Here is a 25,171-nt window from a genome sequence, read left to right on the forward strand (position 1 = left end):
GAATTCAGGTGGAATTTCTCTGTATCTGCTAAAATGCTGCCTTTCTTCTTCCCCTTGAGGTAGAGTCCATTTAGTGGAAGACTGTTCTCTAAGTACTGGAGACCTTGAGCGTGAACGGTATCTTCTGGATGGGGGTGCCCTTGCCCTTGAACGGTGATAACCATCTGACCTTGACCTGCAACGATTGTTACGACTCTTCCCTTCGCCTCTTCTTGGATACGGTGGCGATCGCGAGTGGGAACGAGAGTGGGAACGACTAAATGAGTGAGAGCAGGAGGCAGTGCGGGAGAAGCACTGCAGGGAGACTTGGACCTTAAAGAAACCCAAACAAACCGAGGAAAACAATAGAGGAAGTTAATTCAAACCAGTCCCTGGGCTGGGAAAGAAGGCCTAAATCTTGGGGGACCTCAAGTCTGGTGGCCTCCTGGAGAAGAAACAATTACCGTGAGAGATTTGGTGCTTCTAGAGAGCAGCGCCTGCCTGGAGTTTGGTCGTCAAAAACCTTTGCAGAAAGGTATGTTGTGAAGGAGCAGCAAAATAGCTTGCTAGTGACACACACCAAAGGAACTCACTCGGGGGGGAAGACTGCTGCCCCTGCCCGGTTTTGGTTGGGAGGTGTCTGCAGGAATGGTGGGCTGGCTGGTGTCAGGTGTTTCAAAGGTGCTATGTGGCCACAGCACCACTTTGCATGGCAGAAGGTGACGTGGTAACTTTTGGTAGGCTGATGATAGGGGTGAGACAGACCAGCTGTTGGATGCATATTTGGCCTTTCCCAGGTCTAGAGCAGCAGCAGCAGCAGCAGCAGCAAGCTATAAGGCCTGACAGCTTGGGAACGACTGGTCTGAGTTCTGCGTCAGGTTTTGCCACCAGGAGCATCTCATGACACTTGTCTCACCCCTGCCTGAGCATCCAGGGCCACCTTGGCCCCAAGTGTCACTGAATGGACAGGCAGCCTTGTGCCGGGTACCGCTGCAAGGCTGGGAAGTGGCAGTAACTCCTGCCCCTAGTCCTGCCCCAAATTCAGCCTCATGGCTATTCCCTGTCTCTCGCAGGTCCTTTGCAATCTACAGCACATGGGCAAGCAGCCTGAAGCACAACGCCCGACGCACAAAGCCTGGCTGTCTTCCTGCCGCCACTGGAGTCCCTTCCTGCGAGTGAGCTGCTCGCCCTCTTCTTTCTCTGCTCTGGATCTGCCACCACGAACTGAAGGGCCACTGGAGCTGGGGGGTCTACAGCCCTGATTTACCATTCCAGAGGTAAGGAGAGAAAGTGACCGTCCAAGGGTTTCATGGGGATGGGAGAGCAGAGCTAAAGATACAAACAGATTTCCTCTGATTTCCAATATAACCTACAAGTAATCCACAGAACAGAAGATCATCCTTTCACCTCTGGCTAATAAGAAACCCTTGTCACCTTCTGATCATCTGCTGCCATTTTTTCCCCCTTTTCTCCTGGCAAAACTTGTCAAATTCGCTTTCCTCTAAACTGTTCATGGTTTTGGTCAATCTGCTTGCTCTGAGGAATCTATTTCATGGACAAACTCTAACCAGTCCTGCTCAGCATGAAACTCGGGAGTCAAGAGCGCAGCCTGGAAACTGGTGACAACCCACTGACTTCAGTGCTAGAAAATTATTTTCTTGGACTTTACGCTTTTCATATGCAACAGTGTGGTGGGTTGACCCTGGCTGGGGGCCAGGTGCCCACCAGAGCCGCTCTATCACTCCCCTGGTTTACCAAACAGGGGAGAAAAAGTATAACAAAAAGCTTCTGGGTCGAGATAAGGACAGGGAGAGATCACTCACTAATTATCATCATGAGCATAAGAGACTGAACTTAGAGAGGAAATTCATCTAATGTATTACTAAAGGAAACAGAGTAGAGGAATGAGAAATAAAATCAAATCTGAAAACACCTGCCCCCACCCCTCCCATCTTCCCAGGCTCAACTTCACTCCCGGCTTCAACCTCTGCCCCCCCTCAGCGGCACAGGGGGACGGGGAATGGGGGTTAGGGTCAGTTGATCACACGTTGTTTCTGCCGCTTCTTCCTCCTCAGGGGGAGGACTCCTCTCATCGTTCCCCTGCTCCAGCATGGAGGAGTCCCTCTCACGGGAGACAGTCCTTCACCAACTTCTCCAACGTGAGTCTCTCCCACGGGGTGCGGACCTTCAGGAGCAGACTGCTCCAGTGTGGGTCCCCCACGGGGTCACAAGTCCTGCCAGCAAACCTGCTCTGGCGTGGGCTCCTCTCTCCACGGGTCCACAGCTCCTGCCAGGAGCTTGCTCCAGTGTGGGCTTCCCATGGGGCCACAGCCTCCTTCAGGTGCCTCCCCCTGCTCTGGCGTGGGGTCCTCCACGGGCTGCAGGTGGACTCTCTACACCCCCTCATCCTTCCTCCATGGGCTGCAGGGGGACAGCCTGCTTCACCATGGTGTCTGCAGAGTTTCTACATCTTCTCACTCCTCTTTCCGGCTGCAAAAGCTCCCTCTCTAACTGTTTTTTTCCTTTTTAAATATGTTATCACGGAGGTGCTGATGGGCTTGGCCTTGGCCAGTGGTGGGTCCATCTTGGAGCCGGTTGGCATTGGCTCTGTCAGACACAGGGGAAGCTTCTAGCAGCTTCTCACAGAAGCCACCCCTGTAGACCGCCCCCCCCCCCCCCCCCCAGCTACCAAAACCTTCCCATGCAAACCCAACACAAGGGTGCTGGAAGAACTGTGCCCGGCACACTTTGCCCACCTTCCTCTTCACTCTCCCCCTGGATCTTAATGCAGAAGGAGCTTTTGGAAACCAAAATTATCCTGCTCTTCCCAGGGTACGTTCCCAAAGTGTCTTCCTGAAGATAATCCGTCCGCTAGCAGAGCCCTGGCATGGATGTTGCTATTCTGGTCCCTGCAGTAACAGGAACTGTTTGGCATGACTTGTCAGGACCTGCTTCATCCCAGACATGAGATCACAGTCTCATTTTTTATTGATAAATAAATACATTTCTTCCAGGGCTGGAGCCATGATGGAAGCATAACCGAAGGCTTCGTGAGTCTGCCGGCAGCCCGAGACCTCCTTGGTGCTGGGCAGGGGGAGAAGGTGCTGCAGGAGAGGATGGAATGTGTTGTCAGGCCAGACCTCCAGACCTGTCTGGAGGTGTTTGAGATCTTGGGCTCTTCCTCCAGCGCTGGTCTACTTGGGACAGGAACGGGCAGCAGTGCCGCACTGCCAGGCACTGGGACTGTGGTCCCTGTGTGTCCCTTTGCAGTGCCCAGTGCCTGATCAAGGGGAGAGAAAGGGCATTAGAGAAGACTTTAAAGTGTGGGGGATTGTTTTTGATATGAAGGCACCACTAAGGAAAGCTATATCTTTTTTTTTCTCCAAAGAAAAAAAAGGAGAGACTAAATGGGAGCACATCAACACACGCAAACCACGGCCTAGGGCACTGTGCACAAACATCAGCAGGCGTGCCAGGCAAGATGTAAATGAAATGTGGGCCCTGGTTTGCACAGAAAAAACCACAAGTGCAGAAAAGGGGGAGGGGGGGAGAAAAAGAGATACTGGGAAAAGAAAGTGCTACAGAAAAGTCAGGAGACCAGAAGGAAAAAACCAGGAACCAGTACAATAACAGGGAAAAAAACCCCAAAGCAACAAAAAACCCAACAGACTAAGAGAAAGCAAGAGGAAGAGAAGCCATTGCAAAGGATTATTGTTCTCGCCTGTTTTTTTCTTTCTCCATTACCTGAACCTGTCCCCAGGTGACTACAGGATTTCATTAAGTCACTGTGTGACCCCTAGAAGAGTTTTATGGCCCAGAACAGACCCCAGTGGCCATGATGACCCAAAGTCACTGGCCCACTAGCCAACAGATCTGCTGAAGCCCTGCCAGCACAGAGGACCCTGTGTCCACTGCTCTGAGCCCTCCAGGCTGCAGAGCAAGAGCCATCAGAGCTTCAGATGTTGCAGGGTCCTGGATGGGGTTTCCATTCCTCCCCTGGAAGGTGCTGCCCCTTCAGAGCAGAACAGGGTACAGGAGCATCCCTTAAAGCCGAGTTAAACGGCTGTCAGGAGCCCCTGGCTGATTTTGCAATGCAGGGGGCACTCGCACGTCCCCTTCCATGGGCCGAGTGGAGCCCGGACACAGTTACCAAAGTACCAAAGAAGAGAGAGGGAAAGCATTTTCACTGTTACTTTCATTTATTTATTTATTTTTTACTTGTCCAACCTTGAAAAGAACGAACGAGACAGCTAGAAGGGGCCTTAATGCTGAAGGCCAGCACTCCTTCCTGGCAGGCCTGTGGTGGTCTGCCTCTCCAGAGGAGCGGCTGTCTCTTACGTCTTTGCTTGACACACTGCTGTTCTTCGTGTGCCGCCGTGGAGCGTCTGGCTTCCTCTGCAGCCTCCCGTCAGGCAGCCTTCTCGTCTCCAGGCCGAAGAGACCCCGTCTCCAGGCCCCAGGGACCTCGGTGGCCCGCTGAGGGACTTCTCCTGGCGCAGCGGCTGAAGCTGTGACGCCATGTTGTCTTGTCCCCTTTTCTCGGGGCTCAGTGCAGAAGAGATGACACCCCTTCAGAAGGGGTGAGGGGTAGGGCAGAGGACGGGGGACGGGAAGGAAGCCTGCAGGCCGGCCAGGCGCGGAGGGTCAGCCTCCCGGCTAGCGCCGAGCGCGGAGGCAGGGCCGGCGGTAGGGCACTGGCCGGATGACCCTACGGCACCGCGTTGATGGTGGTGTGGAGGGGAGCCCTGGCACGATGTTGTGGTGCCAGGGGAGCCATCCTGGAGGTGGATCCACCTCCATCGGCTCCTCCTCGTCTTCAGGTGGATCCACCTCCATTGGCTCTGCACCATCAGCTACGTGGAAGAGGACCGCGTAGCTGATGGTGCCTCCCCTCTGACGCAGCCTCTTCCTACGCGCCTCCTGCAGCTCCTCCTGTGGGCGCCCACACAGAGGTGAGCGCCCGCTCGCTTCCCATCGTTGAGCCTTCATTCTTCCAACTGGTGGAGAGTCTGAGGACTCGAAAGCTCAGCGAATGTGGGACAAGTGCTGGGGGGCCAGTATTTATAGGGTCCGGAACAGAATGTGGTGAGGTAGCTTGTGACATCAGGAGGCCACTGTGATGGCTATGCAAATCTGCTGCCATTTTTCACTTTCCTCTAAACTGTTCATGGTTTTGGTCAATCTGCTTGCTCTGAGGAATCTATTTCATGGACAAACTCTAACCAGTCCTGCTCAGCATGAAACTCGGGAGTCAAGAGTGCAGCCTGGAAACTGGTGACAACCCACTGACTTCAGTGCTAGAAAACTATTTTCTTGGACTTCACGCTTTTCATATGCAGCAGTAAAGTAAGAAAGTATAAATTCCTGAACTGGCCGTAGCATTGTTGTTGCTCAAGCATGTACTGCACATGATAATGCACCTTTCTTGGATTTTGGTTGTTCAGATGAGGCGCCTCCAGCCTTTCTCTTTCTCCTTGGCACAGCTGAATTTCTCCTGTCAAAAGGAACAGGACTGTATTGAGGGAGGAGGTTGAATTTCTTCTCAGATTTTTCTTCCAACTGTGCTAAGCTAAAGGGCAGGCAAAACCAATCAAATTAAATGTAACTCCATTTCTGTAGAAAAAAAATAATATCTTGTTTAGGAGAGTGTGTGCCTATATCCATTCCTGTCTCCCTAATGTAGAGAGAGAGGGAAAGAGAGAAGTGTGCACACACGGTAAACATCATACTGTGAACCCAAGTTTGGGAGGAGGATGTACACTCCAGCTTCTGCATTTGTAACTCAGTACAAATTGATTAGTTGCGTATATTAAAATTAGAAAAAATACAGAAATTAGGAAAACAAGACCGTAAAACCCATAAATAAAGCAACCAATAACATGGTTTGTAAAGCCTCACATGAAAGTCCTACCACTGGAATGGAACCATTCAAAAAGAATGGAACAATTCAAAGCGGAGGAATCACAGAGTCACAGAACGGTAGGGGTTAAAAGGGATCTCTGGAGATCATCTGGTCCAGCCTGCCCTGGGAGAGCAGGATCACCTAGAGCAGGTTGCACAGGATAAGAAACATCACTATTGCTCCTGTTTGATATTTTTTGGCATGGCATTACTTGGTAGTAGTGTTTGACCTGGAAGCCTTGAGAAGCCCTAAGATGAGGGAAAAGACCACCAGTGGTTCGGTGGCATCTGCCACATCACAAAAGTCATGCTTATGAGCATGACCTTTCCGATGCCAAAATTATCAGCTTAGCCTTTCCATTTTCCTGCAGGCTTTTTGAAATATGGTGAATGATACTTGAAGATGCATTAAGAGTGGTTTTTAATATTGAACGAAATTAATTCAGAATCCTCGTTTTGCTTTGAGACAGATGAGTGAACCTACTCAGGACCCCACTGGAGTTAAGGGATCTCGTGCACTGCACTTTGCAGGAAGAGGGCCGCAACTTGCTCTCTTCCTGCCGTCACACATTCTCATGATTTCTTCATGCAAGGATTTGGGGGAATACACACGGCTCCTCCTTTCCACCATCTGCCTGAGAACTTCACCTCAGCGGAGGGGAGTTGTACCTTTTCTGCCGGAACCTGAAGTTCTCAACTTTCCAGGTGAGTAATTCTTTTCTTTTGGGTTTGTCCCACTGCAGGGCCATCGGACACACCCCTGCCCCCGCCCCAATATATCATCAATGTCTTGGTACATTTTAACTCTCCCCTCGGGGATGATTTCTGATAGTGCTGGGGCCAGGGCGTGATGTGCCAAGGTAGGCGAATGCCCATATCCTTGTGGCAAAGGAGTAAAGGTCTATTGCATACCTTCCCGTGTGAATGCAAATCTATCTCGGTCGCCTTCCTGTGGAGGAGCCATGAAAAACATCTCTGTTATATCAGTGGGGGCTAAAATGTTGTGGGACTGTTCCTGTATGGTGACAATCAGTTGGGCTGTATTAGGCACGGCCGCAATCAGGGGACCAGTGCCTGCGTTTAAGGGCCAATAATCGATGGTTAGCCGCCACTTCCCGTTTGGTTTGCAAACTGGCCACACTGGAGAGTTATCAGGGGAGTGAGTTTGAATAATTACCCCCTGTTCCTGCAGCTCTTTGATCATGGGAGCGATTCCATCTGTAAAAGAAATGTACCAGACGTGAGTTGCCCTAGGTTTGCTTTCTTGCAGCGCTGGATGCACGGGGGAATCAGCTCCGCCCAACGTGCACGCAGGTGATTACCAACGCACAGGTTATATAGACTCAAAACATACATATTCACCATTTTTCTCAAAAAAAGGCAGCCCTATGAGAATCATTTCTTGGAATTCATTTACGTAGTCTCCTCCCCGTCACGCATGCTCAGTGATTTGAGTCGGTGGCCCTCAAGGGGTCTCTGGTGGTCGTCAGTGGTCGCGCAGCCGTGTTTGCTGGATGACCCTCTTCTTGCAGGCACGCGCAGTATCCTCGCTGTGGATGCACCTGTCCGTAACAACTTACTTCATAAGATTAATATTCCCGGGCCTAGTGTCCGGTTGGGTAGGGACTGTACGTGGAACGTAGGAGCATTGTACATTGCCATGGTCAGTTAGCTTCATTACCTGTTACCTTGATTACAAACTAATTATTCCAAGCTAATCATTCTGTAGTTTCTGTCTCACGGCCTCTATGCCACGATTACATTTTCCCCTTTTTGGAAGTTTCCTTCCAGGCCTTGAGTAGCTTTCTGGTTAGCTGTGTTGGGTTTGCGTGGCAGGGTTTTGGTAGCGGGGGGGCTACAGGGGTGGCTTCTGTGAGAAGCTGCTAGAAGCTCCCACTGTGTCTGACAGAGCCAATGCCAGCCGGCTCCAAGACGGGCCCGCCGCTGGCCAAGGCCAAGCCAATCAGCGCCTCTGTGATAACATATTTAAGAAGTAGAAAAACACTTAGAGAGAGAGAGCTTTTGCAGCCGGAGAGAGGAGTGAGAAGATGTAAGAAACTCTGCAGACACCAAGGTCAGTGCAGATGGAGGGGGAGGAGGAGCTCCAGGCGCCGGAGCAGAGATCCCCCTGCAGCCCGTGGTGAAGGCCATGGTGAAGCAGGCTGTCCCCCTGCAGCCCATGGAGGAAGGATGAGGGGGTGTAGCGATTCCACCTGCAGCCCGTGGAGGACCCCACGCCGGAGCAGGTGGAGGCACCTGAAGGAGGCTGCGGCCCGTGGGAAGCCCACGCTGGAGCAAGTTCCTGGCCGGACCGGTGGACCCGTGAAGAGGGGAGCCCACGCCAGAGCAGGTTTGCTGGCAGGACTTGTGACCCCGTGGGGGACCCCACGCTGGAGCAGTTTGCTCCTGAAGGTCTGCACCCCGTGAGAGGGACTCCATGCTGGAGCAGGGGAACGATGAGAGGAGTCCTCCCCCTGAGGATGAAGAAGCGGCAGAAACACCGTGAGATGAACTGACCGTAACCCCCATTCCCCATCCCCCTGTGCCGCTGAGGGGGGGAAGGTTGAAGCCGGGAGTGAAGTTGAGCCCGGGAAGATGGGAGGGGTGGGGGGAAGTGTTTTAAGAGTTGATTTTATTTTCTCATTCCTCTACTCTGTTTTGCCTAGTAATAAATTAGATGAATTCCCTCTCTAAGTTTGGTCTGTTTTGCTCGTGACGATAACTAGTGAGTGATCTCTCCCTGTCCTTATCTCGACCTGCAAGCATTTCATTATGCCTTTTCTCCCCTGTTTAGTGAAAGAGGGGAGTGAGAGAGCGGCTCTGGTGGGCACCTGGCCTCTAGCCAGGCTCAACCCACCACATTAGCATAAGTTTTCTTAGAGCTAAGCTTCTATATTTTCTACAGTTCCCTCCTTTTGGTTTTTTTTTTTTGCATCCCTGCAATTATTTATGTCTCCAAGCTCCTTGCAATTTTGCTATTATACTAGAAAGACAGGTTATACAACATTGAAAAATCACTGTTATACATACGATCCCTTGATACCAAGAAGCATGATTTTGCAATTGCATTAAAAAAAAAAATAAATTTCTGCAGGCACAACGAATACTGAGTTCCCTGTTCATCTCCATCCAGAAGGCTCGTTTTCACTGGAATATAAGTTCCAGGTACCGCTAAAACTCTCCCAAATAAAACTTCTGCTGGAGATGCACTCACTGGTTGCCTCGGTGTGTTTCTAATGTCCCAAAGTAGTAAATTTAGCGCTTCTGGCCACTTCAAGCCAGTTTGTTTACAGGTTTTAACTAATTTGGCTTTGATGGTCCTAGTCATCCTTTCTACTTGCCCTGATGATTGTGGGTGATAAGGTGTGTGCAATTGCATCTTGATGTTTCACGAATGCTAAATTTGCACTAAAATTGGGGCAGAGAAATGTGCTCCTCTGTCCGAGTCAATTATGTCACGAACTCCGTACCTAGGTATTCTCTCTTTCAACAGAGCTTTAACCACTGCTTTTGAGTGGTTCTTTTGAGTTGGGAAAGCCTCCACCCAGCCCGAAAGCTGATCGACAATCACAAGTAAATAAGCATATCCCATAGCCCTAGGCATCTCCGCGTAGTCAATTTGTAGTTTTTGGCAAGGACGTGTTGCTGGAGGTCGCTTCCCTGCTGGTGCCTTAATTTTCAAAGAGGCATACTCTTTGCACAGTCGACAGCCTTCGCAAACTCTCCTAATAGCAGTGTAAATCCCCGGTGCTGCCCACAGTCTCTGTACTCTCGAGGCTACAGTTTCAGGTCCACCATGGGTTTTCTCATGGTGCCATCGCGCCATCGGTATTAAGTACCTTTTTGGGAGTAATGGTTTCCCCCCTAGAGTCCCTTGTCCATTCTGCCGTTCGGCTGCCAGCTTCTCCCAGAGCTGGCTGTCTTCCTCGGGAAGTTCCTCGTACGGTTTCTGCATGTCTGGTAATTCCAGGTCGAGTTCTCCGTGATGGGTCAGTGTCATTGCAAAGGTGACTTGTTGGGCTGCTGCTTTTGCAGCCTGGTGCGCGAGCGCATTCCCTTTTGCCAATTGATTCTCTTGGTTGGTGTGTGCTTTAATATCTGTCGCTGCTAGTTGGGATGGTAACTGAAGCGCTTCCAGGAGTTCTTTAATCTGTTGTCCCTGGGCGATCGTTTTACCTGCTGATGTGAGAAATCCCCTTTCTTTCCACAGCATACCTGTAGCATGGCAAACTCCAAATGCATGCTTAGAGTCAGTATACGAATTAACCCGTATTCCGATCGCATATTGTGCAGCTTTCGTGAGGGCGACGGTCTCTGCGGCTCGAGCACCTAAAGTGAGAGGCAAAGGTGCTGCTAACGATACCTTAGTTTCTGCGGTAACAGCAAACCCAGTACATTTCCATCCTTCTTCACAATAGGAGGAGCCGTCGGTAAATAAGTTCATATCTGGGTTATCTAAAGGTTGATCTCGCAAGTCGTCTCGCGGTTTGCTTGTCATTTGGATTACCTGTTCACAGGCGTGTTCATCTTCTTCTCCATCCGTGGGCAGTGGCATTAAGGTGGCAGGATTCAAGGTATTTCAAGATCTTTCCAATCTGAAATTGTCAGCAAGCAAAAGTAGTAGTTCATATTTATGTGCTCTTTGTGGAGAAAGTGCTTTCTCGGCATATTGTTACAATAATCTTTCCACTTCACGTGGCACACAGAGTGCTAGGAGATGTCCCAAGACTATGTTCCGGCTTTTTTCTACTACCTCAGCAGCGGTAGCCACAGCTCTTATGCAAAACGGAGTTCCTCTTGCTGCTGAATCTAATGTGCAAGAATAATAGGCTATAGGTCTTTCGTGTGGCCCTAAAGTTTGAACTAAGTCTCCATTTGCTGTTCCTTTGTTTTCTGTGTGTGGTGGGTTGACCCTGGCTGGGGGCCAGATGCCCACCAGAGCCGCTCTCTCACTCCCCTCGTTCACCAGGCAGGGGAGAAAAAGTATAACAAGAAGCTTCTGGGTCGAGATAAGGACAGGGAGAGATCACTCGCTAGTTATCGTCACGAGCAAAACAGACTGAACTTAGAGAGGAAATTCACCTCATTTGTTACTAAGCGAAACAGAGTAGAGGAATGAGAAATAAAATCAAACCTTAAAACACCTGCCCCCAGCCCTCCCATCTTCCCGGGCTCAACTTCACTCCCAGCTTCAACCTCTGCCCCCCCTCAGCAGCACAGGGGGACGGGGAATGGGGGTTAGGGTCAGTTCATCACACGTTGTTTCTGCCGCTTCTTCCTCCTCAGGGGGAGGACTCCTCTCATCGTTCCCCTGCTCCAGCATGGAGGAGTCCCTCTCACGGGAGACAGTCCTTCACCAACTGCTCCAACGTGAGTCTCTCCCACGGGGTGCAGACCTGCAGGAGCAGACTGCTCCAGCAGTCCCGACTGGGAGTTATATACAGATGGGAGCAGCTTTGTGAAACAAGGGATCCGGATGTCAGTGTATGCTGTGACCACAGTGGATACTGTTGTAGAAGCAAAAGCTCTGCAACCAAAACCATCAGCCCAGAAAGCAGCATTGATTGCACTAACAAGAGTCTTGGAACAAAGTGAAGGAATATATGGACTGATTCCCGGTCTGCATTTGGAGTATTACATTACCTAACCCCTAACCCTAACCCTAACCCTATCATAATGCTAATCCTACCCCTAATCCTCACCCTAAAGATAACAATAAGCCTAAACCTAACCCTGAGCTGAACCCTAACCCTAAGTCTAACCCCAAACCCCTAACCCTAACCCTAACGATAAGCCGAACCTGAACCCTAACCATAACCCTAACACTAACTCTATCCCTATCCCTATTCCGAAGCTAACCCTTCCCTGAACCCTAATATAATGCTAATCCTAAAACTAAACCTAACCCTGACCGTGAACCTAACATTAAACCTAATAACCATAAGCTTGATCCTAACCATTAACCCAACCCTAACCCTAAACCTAACCATAAGCCAAACCTGAACCCTAAATATAAACCTAGCCCTAACCCTAACCCTAACCCTATCCCTAACCCTAAGCCTAACCCTTACCCTAATCCTACCATAAGACTAATCCTAATCCTAACCCTAACCCAAAACACTAACGCTAACTGTAACCCTAACCCTAACCCCAACCCTAACCCAAACCGCATCACTAACTCTAACCCAAGCCCCAACTCTAACCCCTAAACCTAACCCCTAATCCTAACCGTAACCTCTAACCCTACCCCTAACTCTAACTCTAACACAACCCTAACGCTAACCTTAACCCTAATGGCCCTAACCGTAACCCTAACCATAACCAAACCGTACCCTAACCGTAACCCTAACCATCATCCTAACCTAACCCTAAACCTAACTCTAACCCGAACCCTAATCCTAACCTAACCCTAACCCTTACCCCTAACCCAACCCTAACCCTAACCCAGCTTCTATAACATTCTGCATAGGTGGCCTGATACACAAAAACCAAACTGCAAAGCACTTATTTCTACTCGTGAATGGTGATTATGGGCAATGAGAGTTTAGTCAATGCAGCTGAGGACGGTACGGCTGTGGCCATCTAGGCAGACTTCTGAGCTTTCTCATTTTCTTCCAAGGTAGTTACAGCCATGGGACTTCTCTTTCTGCAGAGCACTGCACACAGAACTAGTGTGCAAGAGTTTGGTTTGTGACCGCTGCTGGCAGCAGATGGAGCGATCTAACATCCGCTCAGTAGCAGCTGGGTTGCCACATATCCAAGTTGTGGTGATTTGTCAAGGCTTTGGAAGCAGTTGTGCTGAACGAAAGATCTCTCAGGGAATCCTCAGATCTTCATTCATAGCCAATTTCTCTGCAGAGAGTAAACGGCAGCTGGAATGTTCCCGTACACTACTTTTTCAGGCCTGAGATGAGTAAGGGGAAGTTTTCTAAGCTTGCTACTCCCCCCTAAGGGAACTATGGGAGAAACACAGGCGCAGAGTGTTTTATGGGATGCCATGCTGAGGGTCCCTGCAAGTTCGTTGCCTATGTACAGCCAGAAAGTGCTTTGGGCTGTCTACAGGAAATATTTAGGCTTACTTTTGTGTTTTGTTTCGCTTGGTGGTTTTTATTGTACTGGTTCCTTTGGCGGAGGCCAGTAAGGACTTGATGACGTGATTCCAGATCTTTGCAGCTATGGTGTGGCAGTTGGACGTTTGGAGCTCAAGGGAGGCGTTTTCGGCAATGCGGCAGTTTGATCAACTTGAGCTGCGTTTCTGTAGAGAGAAGAAATAACACCTTTGCCTGTCCCAACCCACTTGTGCTTTTCTCTCGTAGCTTGCATTGAGCCTGCAGAAATGCTTTTGAAGCCAGGTAGTTAATTGCACTGAGGAACCAGCGTGGGGTCAAATCAACCCCGAGTAAAAAGAAAAAAAGGTTACGTTTTCACCCAAAGCTTTTTCTCAGCCTGGTTCTCTCTGAAGCCTCACAAATTCTGGCCTTGAGCACAGAGAGGAAGTGGCAGTGAAGTGGGAGTGCCGGTCAGGAACATTTGCAGCTCTCCTGTGACAATGTTTCTCACGTAAAAATGCTGGCTCTAATTTGGAGGTTTGTATTAAAGCCAAATGTGTGAATAATTCTTTAAGTAATCATTTTATGATGATACAAAATTGGAATCGAGGCAGGAGAAGCCCAGGGAATTGTCTGCAATCCCTCCTGCAGTGACCGCATCAGCCGCCGTGCTTGGGCCAATGCTTCCAGCCTCTTTGTTTGGAGATTAAACCTGGGAAAGTCCCCGCTTCCTCGAGCATGGATCTTCCTGTCCTTGGCACCTGCTGGCTGAACTGGGAAAAACGGGGACAGCGACATCCTTTTAAGCACCAGTTGTTCTGTGGATTAGGTGGCGGCTGTGAGGAGAGGACATGCAGGAGCTGCGTGGGGCCTGGGAGAGCTGAGGAGGTTGTGGGTGCAGCCCTGGGGGCAGAAGAAACAGCCGACACTTTGGTGAAGCAACTCTTCTGTCAGCCAGTTTGCTCTGGGGAAGGTGGGGAACTGGGGCACCCATTGCTGGAGAGCAGAAGGCTTGTTACTGCTGCCGTGCTCCTCGTTTTTGCCACACTACTGAAGCAGGTGCTGGGAGGAGGTAGGGAATGATGTCCTGGCAAAAGAGGGGACCTGCAAGTTGGCAGCCTCTCCCCTTCCTTTGACGTCACCGTATTGTGCTTGAGAGTAGGAGATGTGTCCTTGCGCCCATCACTTGGAGCCTGGTTCTAAGCCCCCGTGTCAGCTTCTCTTCTATTTCTGTCATGTTGGAGACTCTTTTGCATAAAAAGCCAATTCCTGGAGTTTGATCATTCTGAAGGAATCACAGCTTCTCTTGCAAAGTCTTTCTTGCCTGTACGGTTAGGGAAATGTGCTAACTGAAGTGCTTTGAGGGGTAGGAAAGCAGAGAGTTGAAAAGCAGAGTTTACATACAATTTAAGAGCCTGATTTTGGAGCTGGCCTGTGACTTTTTGGCTGTTTGGGGATGGAAAGCCAATGCCAGTGAATATGAATCCAAATAGTTGCTCCAGCGTGGGTCCTTTCCACAGGGTGCAGTCCTTCCACACTGCTCTAGTGTGGATCCTGCCAGAAGACCTGCTCCCGTGTGGGCAACTCTCCACGGGGCCACAGGTCGTGCTAGGAGCCTGCTCCAGCCTGGGCTCTCCATGGGGTCACAGCCTCCTTTGGGGCACATCCGCTTGCTCTGGCGTGGGGTCCTGCACAGGCTGCAGGGTGACTCTGTGCTGCACTGGGGACCTCCATGGGGACAAACCTGTGTCACCACGTTCTGCACCATGGGCTGCAGGGGAATCTCTCCCTCCTCCCCCTCCTTCTTCACTCAGCTTGGTGTCTGCAGAGTTGTTTCTCTCGCGTACTCTCACCCATCTCTCCCAGCTGCTCTTACCCAGCAGATTTTAGCCCTTCTTAAAGATGTTGTCCCAGAGGCGCTAATAGCATTGCATCATGGTGGTTGCATCATGGTGGAGCCTGGAGAGTGCCTGCAGGGCCTTTGAGGACATCAGCCCCCAAAGCTGCCTGGGCAGCGAGAGCATCGTGGTGGTCCGGCTCTACAGGAAAGGGCTCCTTATGGGAGATTTCCACTTCCTCCTCCAGGGACGCGTCCTGCTGTGACGAGCAGGTCTTGGAAATTCCTGAAGTTAGTGGGCTGGAACTTCTTTTGTCCCAAGTACTCAGGGAGCCTACTCGGAAAGATGGAGCCTTCCTAGACTTGCTAGTTGTGAATGGGGAAGGGCTCGTTGGTGACGGGATGGCCTTGGCCAGAGTGATCCTGAAATGGTTGAGTTTAAAAGGGTCAGTGTCATGAGAAAATAGGCCGGCAGAGTTGCTACCCTGGAGTTCAAGAGCGCAAAGGTTATGCCCTTCAGGGAGGTACATAGCAGAGTGCCCTGGGAATATCGGTTGGGAGCCGAGGAAGGGCGTGATTGTCTTGAGGCTTTGAAGGGCCTTGCAGCGAGCCCTGTCCCCGCTGGAAGGGATGCTGGTGGTGTTCAAGACAAAGGCGTTGCAGCCCTTGTCATCTTGTGTGTCCGTCCGTGTGCCCGCCAGCCCGCAAGGTGTGTCGTGCAGGGACGCGTCCTGTCCTGGCTCCCCCGCCAAAGGGCTGCTTCCCCTGGGGAAGGGGATGGGGGAGCTTCCCCCCCACCATTGCCTGCCCCACCAGCGGTGACTTGACCCTGGGGGTGGCATGGTGCCCTTCGAGACTCGCCGGCCCTGATCTGGGGCTCAGCGGGGCTTTTGCACCTCTTGGGTGCCATTTTCCCGGTGCCCCCTGTGCTCCCTCCCCCTCCCACACAGGCACGGAGCCGTTCTGGAGAAACAGCTTTTAATTGACAAAACACAAAAGGAAAGGTCCCATCAAAGCTACTCTAACCCCCCTCCCCCCCCCCAAATACACCACCCCTCCTCCCCCATCCCCCACTCCCCCCACCTCCTCCTCATCCCTGCTCGGGCTCTACTTCCCCCCCTGCCACCCCCGTGCTGCCTGCCAGAGCCCTGCGCTTGCTGGCCGGCTTTGGCAAGGCGCTCTGCCCCCGCTTCTTGCCCCGCTTCTCGCAGACGGCAGCCTGGGACGGTGGCAGGGCCATCCCCGCAGCCCCCCACGACTCCTGGGGCTCCATCCCCATGGTGTAGAACTCTTCCATGCTCAGGATGGCGTCGGTGATCTCGGGGACGCTGTAGTCGGGGGTGAGCAGCTCCTCGGGCAGGGAGAGCGAGGCAAAGTGGCAGTGGGGGGTGGCTGTGCCGGTGCCACCAAGCTCCCCAGGCCCAGGGCTGCTGCTGAAAACATCCTGGCTGACCCCCACCGTGTCCAGGGAGCAACCAAAGAGCCTTAGGGCCTCTTCGAGTGGCACCTCCTCGGACACGGTGAGGTCATCTGCCAGGTCCCCAAGGGCTTGGTTGTTGGGTGCAGCAGAAGGGCAGGAGGGGTCGTAGCTGCCCAGGGGGATGTTGCTGCCCAGCTGTGCCTCCGCAGTGGTGGCCGTGCCGTCGATAGTGAGCTGGGCAGGCTGCTCCTCGACGTGCTGGTAGGTGGCGCTGGATGTTGGTAACACAGGGGAGGCAAGGGCCACCATGTTCTCTTCTGCGCCTGTGCCACCATGGTCCCCATGCATAGGGCTGCTGCCGGCATCCTCCTGGGTGGCCTCCACCTCATCCAGGGAGCAACCCAAGAGGCTTAGGGCCTCTTTGAGAAGCTCCTCATCGGACACGTCAAGGTCTCCTGCCAGGTCCTCCAGGGCCTGGCTGGGGGAGTCATGGCTGCCCGGGGGGATGTTGGTGTCCGGGTGTGCCCCCACAGGAGGTGCCGTGCCGCAGGTGTTGGTCTGGGCAGGCTGCCCCTCGATGTGCTGGCAGCCAGGGTTGGACGTCGGCAACGCCAGGGGGGCTGGGGCCACCACTCTTCCCTCTGCATGGGTGCCACAGGAGTCCCCAGGCATGGGGCTGCTGCCAGGAACATCCTGACTGGTCCCCACCGCATCCAAGGAGACACCAAAGAGCCTGAGGGCCTCTTGGAGAAGCTCCTCCTCAGAGACTTCCAAGTCTCCATCCGGGTCCCCAGGGGCTTGGTGGTGGGGGCCAGCAGTGGGGCTGCGGGGGGTGTCACGGCCCGGGGGGATGTTGGTGCCCGGGTGTGCCCGCGCAGGGGTGGCCGTGCCAGAGCTGTTGATGTGGGCAGGCTGTGCCTGGATGTGCCGGTAGCCAGGGATGGACGTCGGCAGTGCTGGGGGGGCTGGGGCCTCCGCTCTCCCCTGATAGTTTTGGGGTGTGAGGTGTGTCGGCTGTCCCTGCGGGGTCAGAGGGGCTGCCCAGGCTGGGAGGGTCCTGCAGCCCCTGGGGCCCCCCCACAGGGCAGCAGCCGGCAGAGAAGCGGTGCCATGGCTGAGCGTGGAGCTGGCCGGGGCAGGCAGGTTGGTGACCGTCCACTCGATGTGGAAGACCCGGGGGTCGAAGAAGCAGCCGCATGGAGCCCTCTGCAGAGCTGTGTGGGTGAGAGGGAGCCGTGCTGGGCCAGGGGGTTGGGGCCCTCCAAGGACAGCCACCGAGCTGGCCCCGATGGCCGCCATCCCCCAGCTCTGTGCTGGGCACGTGGGGAGCTTGTGGCCGGGGTGCTCTGCGCGGGGTGAGCTGCTGTGCTGGTGGGACAGGCTTGCAAAGCAGGGAGGAGACTGGCTTCTAGGAGGTGAAGCGGGAGAGATGGCCCCAAGCATTGGGGAAATTCTCTGGGACTTGGATTTCCTGGGCACGCATCAGCCAGGCGAGAGCAGGGACGCTTGCCTGGGCTTGCTGAAGCCCTGTGCCAAAAGTGCCCTGGGGACAGGGCTGATGGGGATGCTGGGCGTGCGCGGGGGCCGGGGATGGCGAAGGCGGCGGGGTGGCAGAGCAGCCAGGGGTGCCGTACCTGGTGGTGGTAGTGCCTGGGGGCCCTGGGGTGCCACGTGCAGTGAGGGTGGCCAGGCTGCGGGGAAGGGCTGCTGCTGGCGGGGCAGTGGGCACAGGTTGGCTGCGCCTGGAAGAGAGACAGGAGCGATGGCCGATGGTCACCTCCGCTCTTGCCCCCAAGAGTGTCCCTGGGGTGCAGGGGTCAGGGTGGGTCTGTACCTTGGAGGTAGAAGGTTTGGGGAAGGGCAAAAGTCTGGAGGAGTCGGGGTGCCGGGGGGTCCCGGGGGCCGCGTGGTGGGAGCTGCAGTGGTGGCGGCGCCATGTTGCGTTCTGGCTGTTGGCTGCTAAGGACTCTCTGGCGTCTCCCAGGAGGGAATGTGGGGTGTCCGCGTGTTCCGCCCCGCCCCAACAGCCTCCCCAGCCCCTCCTGCCTGGGGAGGGAAAGGGTTCAGGGGGGGCCTTGCTGCGTTCCCAGAGCTGGCATGTCCTTGGGATTGGTGGGACTTGGTGGGACGAGTGCCACGCCTGGAGTGCTGGCATGGAGGCTGCAGGCTGTTCAGGAGGGGTAGGCAGGGCAGGCGAGGTGGAGGGGTCGCACTCTGTGGAAGGGAGAGGTTGGATGGTAGAGCCCTTCCAGTCAGCAAGGATGTGGTGGAGAGCCTCTGGGTGAGGCTGAGGGGCATGGAAAACAAAGCAGCTGTTGCAGCGGGTGTCTGCTACCGATGGCCCAGCCGGGATGCCCGCACTGCGGAGTTATTTGATAGGCCCTGAGGAGAAATCTCTGGACGAGCAGCCCTTGTCCTGATGGCAGATTTCCCAGACACCACCTGGGAATACCATACTGCTGTGACAAGCAGGTCTTGGCAATTCCTGAAGTTAGTGGGCTGGAACTTCTTTTGTCCCAAGTACTCAGGGAGCCTACTCGGAAAGATGGAGCCTTCCTAGACTTGCTAGTTGTGAATGGGGAAGGGCTCGTTGGTGACGGGATGGCCTTGGCCAGAGTGATCCTGAAATGGTTGAGTTTAAAAGGGTCAGTGTCATGAGAAAATAGGCCGGCAGAGTTGCTACCCTGGAGTTCAAGAGCGCAAAGGTTATGCCCTTCAGGGAGGTACATAGCAGAGTGGCCTGGGAATGTCGGTTGGGAGCCGAGGAAGGGCGTGATTGTCTTGAGGCTTTGAAGGGCCTTGCAGCGAGCCCTGTCCCCGCTGGAAGGGATGCTGGTGGTGTTCAAGACAAAGGCGTTGCAGCCCTTGTCATCTTGTGTGTCCGTCCGTGTGCCCGCCAGCCCGCAAGGTGTGTCCTGCAGGGACGCGTCCTGTCCTGGCTCCCCCGCCAAAGGGCTGCTTCCCCTGGGGAAGGGGATGGGGGAGCTTCCCCCCCACCATTGCCTGCCCCACCAGCGGTGACTCGACCCTGGGGGTGGCATGGTGCCCTTCGAGACTCGCCGGCCCTGATCTGGGGCTCAGCGGGGCTTTTGCACCTCTTGGGTGCCATTTTCCCGGTGCCCCCTGTGCTCCCTCCCCCTCCCACACAGGCACGGAGCCGTTCTGGAGAAACAGGTTTTAATTGACAAAACACAAAAGGAAAGGTCCCATCAAAGCTACTCTAACCCCCCTCCCCCCCCCCAAATACACCACCCCTCCTCCCCCATCCCCCACTCCCCCCACCTCCTCCTCATCCCTGCTCGGGCTCTACTTCCCCCCCTGCCACCCCCGTGCTGCCTGCCAGAGCCCTGCGCTTGCTGGCCGGCTTTGGCAAGGCGCTCTGCCCCCGCTTCTTGCCCCGCTTCTCGCAGACGGCAGCCTGGGACGGTGGCAGGGCCATCCCCGCAGCCCCCCACGACTCCTGGGGCTCCATCCCCATGGTGTAGAACTCTTCCATGCTCAGGATGGCGTCGGTGATCTCGGGGACGCTGTAGTCGGGGGTGAGCAGCTCCTCGGGCAGGGAGAGCGAGGCAAAGTGGCAGTGGGGGGTGGCTGTGCCGGTGCCACCAAGCTCCCCAGGCCCAGGGCTGCTGCTGAAAACATCCTGGCTGACCCCCACCGTGTCCAGGGAGCAACCAAAGAGCCTTAGGGCCTCTTTGAGTGGCACCTCCTCGGACACGGTGAGGTCATCTGCCAGGTCCCCAAGGGCTTGGTTGTTGGGTGCAGCAGAAGGGCAGGAGGGGTCGTAGCTGCCCAGGGGGATGTTGCTGCCCAGCTGTGCCTCCGCAGTGGTGGCCGTGCCGTCGATAGTGAGCTGGGCAGGCTGCTCCTCGACGTGCTGGTAGGTGGCGCTGGATGTTGGTAACACAGGGGAGGCAAGGGCCACCATGTTCTCTTCTGCGCCTGTGCCACCATGGTCCCCATGCATAGGGCTGCTGCCGGCATCCTCCTGGGTGGCCTCCACCCCATCCAGGGAGCAACCCAAGAGGCTTAGGGCCTCTTTGAGAAGCTCCTCATCGGACACGTCAAGGTCTCCTGCCAGGTCCTCCAGGGCCTGGCTGGGGGAGTCATGGCTGCCCGGGGGGATGTTGGTGTCCGGGTGTGCCCCCACAGGAGGTGCCGTGCCGCAGGTGTTGGTCTGGGCAGGCTGCCCCTCGATGTGCTGGCAGCCAGGGTTGGACGTCGGCAACGCCAGGGGGGCTGGGGCCACCACTCTTCCCTCTGCATGGGTGCCACAGGAGTCCCCAGGCATGGGGCTGCTGCCAGGAACATCCTGACTGGTCCCCACCGCATCCAAGGAGACACCAAAGAGCCTGAGGGCCTCTTGGAGAAGCTCCTCCTCAGAGACTTCCAAGTCTCCATCCGGGTCCCCAGGGGCTTGGTGGTGGGGGCCAGCAGTGGGGCTGCGGGGGGGTGTCACGGCCCGGGGGGATGTTGGTGCCCGGGTGTGCCCGCGCAGGGGTGGCCGTGCCAGAGCTGTTGATGTGGGCAGGCTGTGCCTGGATGTGCCGGTAGCCAGGGATGGACGTCGGCAGTGCTGGGGGGGCTGGGGCCTCCGCTCTCCCCTGATAGTTTTGGGGTGTGAGGTGTGTCGGCTGTCCCTGCGGGGTCAGAGGGGCTGCCCAGGCTGGGAGGGTCCTGCAGCCCCTGGGGCCCCCCCACAGGGCAGCAGCCGGCAGAGAAGCGGTGCCATGGCTGAGCGTGGAGCTGGCCGGGGCAGGCAGGTTGGTGACCGTCCACTCGATGTGGAAGACCCGGGGGTCGAAGAAGCAGCCGCATGGAGCCCTCTGCAGAGCTGTGTGGGTGAGAGGGAGCCGTGCTGGGCCAGGGGGTTGGGGCCCTCCAAGGACAGCCACCGAGCTGGCCCCGATGGCCGCCATCCCCCAGCTCTGTGCTGGGCACGTGGGGAGCTTGTGGCCGGGGTGCTCTGCGCGGGGTGAGCTGCTGTGCTGGTGGGACAGGCTTGCAAAGCAGGGAGGAGACTGGCTTCTAGGAGGTGAAGCGGGAGAGATGGCCCCAAGCATTGGGGAAATTCTCTGGGACTTGGATTTCCTGGGCCCGCATCAGCCAGGCGAGAGCAGGGACGCTTGCCTGGGCTTGCTGAAGCCCTGTGCCAAAAGTGCCCTGGGGACAGGGCTGATGGGGATGCTGGGCGTGCGCGGGGGCCGGGGATGGCGAAGGCGGCGGGGTGGCAGAGCAGCCAGGGGTGCCGTACCTGGTGGTGGTAGTGCCTGGGGGCCCTGGGGTGCCACGTGCAGTGAGGGTGGCCAGGCTGCGGGGAAGGGCTGCTGCTGGCGGGGCAGTGGGCACAGGTTGGCTGCGCCTGGAAGAGAGACAGGAGCGATGGCCGATGGTCACCTCCGCTCTTGCCCCCAAGAGTGTCCCTGGGGTGCAGGGGTCAGGGTGGGTCTGTACCTTGGAGGTAGAAGGTTTGGGGAAGGGCAAAAGTCTGCAGGAGTCGGGGTGCCGGGGGGTCCCGGGGGCCGCGTGGTGGGAGCTGCAGTGGTGGCGGCGCCATGTTGCGTTCTGGCTGTTGGCTGCTAAGGACTCTCTGGCGTCTCCCAGGAGGGAATGTGGGGTGTCCGCGTGTTCCGCCCCGCCCCAACAGCCTCCCCAGCCCCTCCTGCCTGGGGAGGGAAAGGGTTCAGGGGGGGCCTTGCTGCGTTCCCAGAGCTGGCATGTCCTTGGGATTGGTGGGACTTGGTGGGACGAGTGCCACGCCTGGAGTGCTGGCATGGAGGCTGCAGGCTGTTCAGGAGGGGTAGGCAGGGCAGGCGAGGTGGAGGGGTCGCACTCTGTGGAAGGGAGAGGTTGGATGGTAGAGCCCTTCCAGTCAGCAAGGATGTGGTGGAGAGCCTCTGGGTGAGGCTGAGGGGCATGGAAAACAAAGCAGCTGTTGCAGCGGGTGTCTGCTACCGATGGCCCAGCCGGGATGCCCGCACTGCGGAGTTATTTGATAGGCCCTGAGGAGAAATCTCTGGACGAGCAGCCCTTGTCCTGATGGCAGATTTCCCAGACACCACCTGGGAATACCATACTGCTGTGACAAGCAGATCTTGGCAATTCCTGAAGTTAGTGGGCTGGAACTTCTTTTGTCCCAAGTACTCAGGGAGCCTACTCGGAAAGATGGAGCCTTCCTAGACTTGCTAGTTGTGAATGGGGAAGGGCTCGTTGGTGACGGGATGGCCTTGGCCAGAGTGATCCTGAAATGGTTGAGTTTAAAAGGGTCAGTGTCATGAGAAAATAGGCCGGCAGAGTTGCTACCCTGGAGTTCAAGAGCGCAAAGGTTATGCCCTTCAGGGAGGTACATAGCAGAGTGGCCTGGGAATGTCGGTTGGGAGCCGAGGAAGGGCGTGATTGTCTTGAGGCTTTGAAGGGCCTTGCAGCGAGCCCTGTCCCCGCTGGAAGGGATGCTGGTGGTGTTCAAGACAAAGGCGTTGCAGCCCTTGTCATCTTGTGTGTCCGTCCGTGTGCCCGCCAGCCCGCAAGGTGTGTCGTGCAGGGACGCGTCCTGTCCTGGCTCCCCCGCCAAAGGGCTGCTTCCCCTGGGGAAGGGGATGGGGGAGCTTCCCCCCCACCATTGCCTGCCCCACCAGCGGTGACTCGACCCTGGGGGTGGCATGGTGCCCTTCGAGACTCGCCGGCCCTGATCTGGGGCTCAGCGGGGCTTTTGCACCTCTTGGGTGCCATTTTCCCGGTGCCCCCTGTGCTCCCTCCCCCTCCCACACAGGCACGGAGCCGTTCTGGAGAAACAGGTTTTAATTGACAAAACACAAAAGGAAAGGTCCCATCAAAGCTACTCTAACCCCCCTCCCCCCCCCCCAAATACACCACCCCTCCTCCCCCATCCCCCACTCCCCCCACCTCCTCCTCATCCCTGCTCGGGCTCTACTTCCCCCCTGCCACCCCCGTGCTGCCTGCCAGAGCCCTGCGCTTGCTGGCCGGCTTTGGCAAGGCGCTCTGCCCCCGCTTCTTGCCCCGCTTCTCGCAGACGGCAGCCTGGGACGGTGGCAGGGCCATCCCCGCAGCCCCCCCACGACTCCTGGGGCTCCATCCCCATGGTGTAGAACTCTTCCATGCTCAGGATGGCGTCGGTGATCTCGGGGACGCTGTAGTCGGGGGTGAGCAGCTCCTCGGGCAGGGAGAGCGAGGCAAAGTGGCAGTGGGGGGTGGCTGTGCCGGTGCCACCAAGCTCCCCAGGCCCAGGGCTGCTGCTGAAAACATCCTGGCTGACCCCCACCGTGTCCAGGGAGCAACCAAAGAGCCTTAGGGCCTCTTCGAGTGGCACCTCCTCGGACACGGTGAGGTCATCTGCCAGGTCCCCAAGGGCTTGGTTGTTGGGTGCAGCAGAAGGGCAGGAGGGGTCGTAGCTGCCCAGGGGGATGTTGCTGCCCAGCTGTGCCTCCGCAGTGGTGGCCGTGCCGTCGATAGTGAGCTGGGCAGGCTGCTCCTCGACGTGCTGGTAGGTGGCGCTGGATGTTGGTAACACAGGGGAGGCAAGGGCCACCATGTTCTCTTCTGCGCCTGTGCCACCATGGTCCCCATGCATAGGGCTGCTGCCGGCATCCTCCTGGGTGGCCTCCACCTCATCCAGGGAGCAACCCAAGAGGCTTAGGGCCTCTTTGAGAAGCTCCTCATCGGACACGTCAAGGTCTCCTGCCAGGTCCTCCAGGGCCTGGCTGGGGGAGTCATGGCTGCCCGGGGGGATGTTGGTGTCCGGGTGTGCCCCCACAGGAGGTGCCGTGCCGCAGGTGTTGGTCTGGGCAGGCTGCCCCTCGATGTGCTGGCAGCCAGGGTTGGACGTCGGCAACGCCAGGGGGGCTGGGGCCACCACTCTTCCCTCTGCACATGGGTGCCACAGGAGTCCCCAGGCATGGGGCTGCTGCCAGGAACATCCTGACTGGTCCCCACCGCATCCAAGGAGACACCAAAGAGCCTGAGGGCCTCTTGGAGAAGCTCCTCCTCAGAGACTTCCAAGTCTCCATCCGGGTCCCCAGGGGCTTGGTGGTGGGGGCCAGCAGTGGGGCTGCGGGGGTGTCACGGCCCGGGGGGATGTTGGTGCCCGGGTGTGCCCGCGCAGGGGTGGCCGTGCCAGAGCTGTTGATGTGGGCAGGCTGTGCCTGGATGTGCCGGTAGCCAGGGATGGACGTCGGCAGTGCTGGGGGGCTGGGGCCTCCGCTCTCCCCTGATAGTTTTGGGGTGTGAGGTGTGTCGGCTGTCCCTGCGGGGTCAGAGGGGCTGCCCAGGCTGGGAGGGTCCTGCAGCCCCTGGGGCCCCCCCACAGGGCAGCAGCCAGCAGAGAAGCGGTGCCATGGCTGAGCGTGGAGCTGGCCGGGGCAGGCAGGTTGGTGACCGTCCACTCGATGTGGAAGACCCGGGGGTCGAAGAAGCAGCCGCATGGAGCCCTCTGCAGAGCTGTGTGGGTGAGAGGGAGCCGTGCTGGGCCAGGGGGTTGGGCCCTCCAAGGACAGCCACCGAGCTGGCCCGATGGCCGCCATCCCCCAGCTCTGTGCTGGGCACGTGGGCAGCTTGTGGCCAGGGGTGCTCTGCGAGGGGTGAGCTGCTGTGCTGGTGGGACAGGCTTGCAAAGCAGGGAGGAGACTGGCTTCTAGGAGGTGAAGCGGGAGAGATGGCCCCAAGCATTGGGGAAATTCTCTGGGACTTGGATTTCCTGGGCCCGCATCAGCCAGGCGAGAGCAGGGACGCTTGCCTGGGCTTGCTGAAGCCCTGTGCCAAAAGTGCCCTGGGGACAGGGCTGATGGGGATGCTGGGCGTGCGCGGGGGCCGGGGATGGCGAGGCGGCGGGGTGGCAGAGCAGCCAGGGGTGCCGTACCTGGTGGTGGTAGTGCCTGGGGGCCATGGGGTGCCACGTGCAGTGAGGGTGGCCAGGCTGCGGGGAAGGGCTGCTGCTGGCGGGGCAGTGGGCACAGGTTGGCTGCGCCTGGA

At 56.3% G+C, this 25,171-nt stretch overlaps 1 protein-coding gene across 1 annotated transcript in view; it reads left to right on the plus strand.

Moving 5' to 3' along the window:
- Nucleotides 1-428: 428 nt before the first annotated feature.
- Nucleotides 429-25,171, plus strand: part of LOC129200993 (uncharacterized) — a 54,947-nt gene continuing 30,204 nt past the window's right edge. The window contains exons 1-2 of the mRNA XM_054812221.1: nucleotides 429-514; nucleotides 1,053-1,256. The gene's annotated coding sequence lies outside the window, so the exon portion shown is untranslated. The remainder of the gene's footprint in view (nucleotides 515-1,052; nucleotides 1,257-25,171) is intronic.

Source organism: Grus americana, unplaced genomic scaffold (genome assembly GCF_028858705.1).
Source record: "Grus americana isolate bGruAme1 unplaced genomic scaffold, bGruAme1.mat scaffold_749, whole genome shotgun sequence".
In the NCBI taxonomy this organism is placed as follows: Eukaryota; Metazoa; Chordata; class Aves; order Gruiformes; family Gruidae; genus Grus; species Grus americana.